At 40.0% G+C, this 4,621-nt stretch overlaps 1 pseudogene; it reads right to left on the reverse strand.

Moving 5' to 3' along the window:
• Positions 1-1,476: 1,476 nt before the first annotated feature.
• Positions 1,477-3,609, reverse strand: Wdr75-ps1 (WD repeat domain 75, pseudogene 1; annotated as a pseudogene).
• Positions 3,610-4,621: the final 1,012 nt, after the last annotated feature.

The following is a 4,621-nucleotide window of genomic DNA, read 5'->3' on the forward strand; positions in this document are numbered from 1 at the left end:
TTGCAAGAATTTTACTGAGTATTTTTGCAATGGATATTCATAAGGGAAATTGGTCTGAAGTTCTCTTTCTTTGTTGGGTCTTTGTGTGGTTTAGGTATGAGAGTAATTGTGGCTTCATAGAAGGAATTTGGTAGTGCTCTGTCTATTTCAGTTTTGTGGAATAGTTTGGATAGATTTGGTATGAGGTCTTCTATGAAGGTCTGATAAAATTCTGCACTAAACCCATCTGGGCTCTTTTTGGTTGGGAGACTTTAAATGACTGCTTCTATTTCTTTAGAAGTTATAGGGTTGTTTAAATGGTTTCTCTCTTCCTGATTTAAGCTTGGTAGCTGGTATTTTTCTAGAAAATTGTCCATTTCCTTTAGATTTTCAAGTTTTGTTGAATATAGACTTTTGTAGTAGGATCTGATACGTTTTTTGAATTTTCTCAGATTCTGTTTTTATGTCTCCCTTTCATTAAGACTGACCTTTTCTTAATAGGAATTTTGCTGAATTTATCCATAACTGAAGCTAACAGGGCTGCATATCCTGAAAGCTGCCTACCTGCCCAGTATGAGCCACATTCCCTGTGAGTATTCAACTGTTTCAAGTCAGCGTTTAAGGCTAGTTAGTGAACCTTGTATCACCCAGGTTCCCGTGTACCCTAAATGGAAACCTTCTCCAGAAATGCTTCTGTTTTGGTGAAGTACAATCGGTAGGCAAGATGGACACAGTGTGATATCCTTTTATCCTTGTGTGAGTGACTAAGTAGAAGGTATAGATTAAATTAAGTGAAATAGATGCTTATCATATGACAGATGGGATCCCAAAGAAGCACCTAGAAAATATTGTTATACATGGGAAAAATCCACACTTGGTTGCCTTTGAGGAGCAATCTATTTATTTAAAATATAATTTTTATTTAGTCTTGAGAATTTCATATATGCATACATTGAAATATGAACCCATCTACCCTATTTCTGTCCATCAACTCTCCACAAACCCTGTAATACATCCCCTTTCAACTCCATGGATTTTTGAGGGAATATAGGTTCCATTTTGTCTTGGGAATAAAATAATATTAAAAGTTTTTTGAAGTAGTAACGGACAGTAAAAATTAAGTATAACATGCTGTGTGTCACACCACAGTCACAGCCTAGAGAGCAGCTAGCCAGCTATAGTCTACTTTTCTGAAGTTTCTCAGCTCTTGCTCTTCAGATTTTGACAGCTGATGTAGCTTTTTCCAAGTCCATGTTATTTGTTTCCTTTTTTTCTTCCTCATTTTCTTTCTTTTTTAAAAAAGATTTATTTATTTATTTTATATATATATATATGAGTACCCTGTAGCTGTATTCAGACACACCAGAAGAGGGTATCAAATCCCATTAAAGATGGTTGTGAGCCACCATGTGGTTCTTGGGAATTGAACTCAGGACCTCTGGAAGAGCAATCAGTGAGGGCTCTTAAACACTGAGTCATCTCTCCAGCCCCTCTTCATTATTTCCTAAGATCATTTTCTTCATCTGAATCGCCACTCTCTTCCCCTTCACATCTACATCACCAGTAATTTCTTCAGCATTTTTAGTCTTTTTAGAGAGCAACAGTGAGTTTGCAAACAGAGAGCACAGGAACTAGGCTGATGGCAGCCTGTGGGCTGGGGTGTGAAGACGCTTGTTAATTGCAAGTATGTTCTCCATTAAAGGGGGGGTTCATTCTCTGAAGGTTCATTTAACTTTGCATCCTGCTGGTGCCTTTGTTTTCCCAATATAAAACAAAGAAATTGGGGTTGTTTGCAAACTTGCTTCTGCTAGCAGCTGTCTGCTTGCCGGTGATTTAGTTAGGAAGAAAAACTGTGATCTGTTCAACCGCTGGTGAGCTTCTGAGGTGAATGATTCTGGGACATCTCATAGAACAAATGCTCCCCACTGGACTTCCTCTCTGGAGGCATTCTTTTGATTATACAATGGCCATTATACACTGAGCATCATGGTTTGAGTAAGGGTTGGATTCTCTAACTCTAACATTTAATTTTGCACTCCACTGCATTGAACAACTAGGCAGACTCCAACAGCAGAGAATGCCATTCTCAGTAGTGCTGCCATTCTCAGTAGTGCCTAGAAGATACTTTGAGCATGTCAGTCTTCCAAAGCAAAGGGTGCCTTATTTTCCCAGCTCCTTGGGCAAAATGTACACTTTAGTTTCCATGTTTCTGAGTCCCACATTGTAACTATTTCCTCAAAGGTAACTGCTAGTAAGGAGCCATCTTTAGAGAAGCAGTAATCACTTGCTTGATACTTGTGGTAACTACTCAAAAAGTTACAAGTTCAGGTAATGGCTTTTTTGTATATATCAGAATCATCTGTTAATACCAATAGTTTGAACTGGCCATATTTGCTAGCTGTGAGCAGAATGGGTTTTTCATAGTTTTCTGCACTATTGAAACAGAGCTGGGATGGGGTCATCATGTGGCATGGTGATCTTTGTGTTAAGAACAGACCCTTGGGTTTTCTTGCTCTAGCTCCACAGTTTCATTTGCACCTCCAGCTCATTTTCATTTTCTTGCCTTTGTTCAACTGTTGCCAACCAAACACTCCACTAAATGGAGTATTAAACTAAAGCTTTGGCTCTTGGATCAACTGTCAAACTGATATACTCCTATCTTTCTGTAGATGCATCAAGAGTTCAGTGAATAACTGTTATCTTATTATCAGAATGAGAATTACAGAACAAATCTCCCAAAGGTGAGATGGAGAGTGTTCAGTGGTAGATCCTAACGGAGAGAGAAACTCCTTATTTTTTGCTGATCCATCTCCACACTCCACAAGACACACTCACGCCCAACACTCAGTAGATTGATGCCTGTTACTGTCAAAGCCCAATCTATAACCAATGCAAACATGTAGGTATACTTCTTATCATCACGAAAATTTCTCCAATGGTGGATTTTGCTGTCCATGTGACTAGATATAACTCACTCTTCCTATGGGTGGCAGACTACACATGTGAACTTGTTCTTTGCATCCTTCTTGATTTTTGTTGATAGTAAGGTAAAATTACATGTTTTTTTTTCCTTTTTGTAAACATAAACAGATAGGCAAAAGTCCCAAATGTAGCAACATATTCTCCCTCATTTCCAAAGGCAGTGCACTTGGGGGACCAGTTTATTTAATCCAAAACAAAGGTGAGCTCCTTTGCTTCTACGTCCTGGCTTGGTGACTTGGGCAGTCTCACTGAAACCAGCTGAAATATATCTGGTTCTTCTTTACCTATTGTAAGGAAGATGGAATCTTCAGCTTGGGGAGGAATAAAGAGGGCGTGGAGTATAAGTCCAATGATGAAAGTCTGTATCAAAATGTCATTAAGATAGTTCCATAGCTTAACTGTACTACCAAAGGGACATGAGTAAAACTAAAGATGGTTGTTGGGGTTGATGAGGATTCCAGACACTAAATTTTTGTGCCCATGCAGAATGTGAACACACTCTTCTGTGGCTATGCTATAGACCTTAATGAAGATATACCTTTCAAAATAGTTTAAGAGTTGTATATTCAAGCATGTTAAACAAATGAGGATATGGAAGATGGAGTCATTTGGAATCGGCAAAGAACATGGCTCTCCTGAATCTGCCATAGGGAACCACTCGGAGACTATCTTGTACCATCTTTGCACAGACTCATGGGATGCGTTTTTTTTTTTTTTTTTTTTTTATTAACTTGAGTATTTCTTATATACATTTCGAGTGTTATTCCCTTTCCTGGTATCCGGGCAATCGTCCCCTCCCTCCTCCCCTTCTTTATGGGTGTTCCCCTCCCCATCCTCCCCCCATTGCCGCCCTCCCCCCAACAATCTAATTCACTGGGGGTTCAGTCTTAGCAGGACCCAGGGCTTCCCCTTCCACTGGTGCTCTTACTAGGATATTCATTGCTACCTATGAGGTCAGAGTCCAGGGTCAGTCCATGTCTAGTCTTTAGGTAGTGGCTTAGTCCCTGGAAGCTCTGGTTGCTTGGCATTGTTGTACATATGGGGTCTCGAGCCCCTTCAAGCTCTTCCAGTTCTTTCTCTGATTCCTTCAACGGGGGTCCTATTCTCAGTTCAGTGGTTTGCTGCTGGCATTCGCCTCTGTATTTGCTGTATTCTGGCTGTGTCTCTCAGGAGCGATCTACATCCGGCTCCTGTCGGCCTGCACTTCTTTGTTTCATCCATCTTGTCTAATTGGATGGCTGTATATGTATGGGCCACATGTGGGGCAGGCTCTGAATGGGTGTTCCTTCTGTGTCTGTTTTAATCTTTGCCTCTCTATTCCCTGCCAAGGGTATTCTTGTTCCCCTTTTAAAGAAGGAGTGAAGCATTCACATTTTGATCATCTGTCTTGAGTTTCATTTGTTCTAGGCATCTAGGGTAATTCAAGCATTTGGGCTAATAGCCACTTAACAATGAGTGCATACCATGTGTGTTTTTCTGTGATTGGTTACTTCACTCAGGATATTTTCCAGTTCCAACCATTTGCCTACGAATTTCATAAAGTCATTGTTTTTGATAGCTGAGTAATATTCCATTGTGTAGATGTACCACATTTTCTGTATCCATTCCTCTGTTGAAGGGCATCTGGGTTCTTTCCAGCTTCTGGCTATTATAAATAAGG

The sequence above is a fragment of the Rattus norvegicus genome, chromosome 2 (assembly GCF_036323735.1).
Source record: "Rattus norvegicus strain BN/NHsdMcwi chromosome 2, GRCr8, whole genome shotgun sequence".
Classification (NCBI taxonomy): Eukaryota; Metazoa; Chordata; class Mammalia; order Rodentia; family Muridae; genus Rattus; species Rattus norvegicus.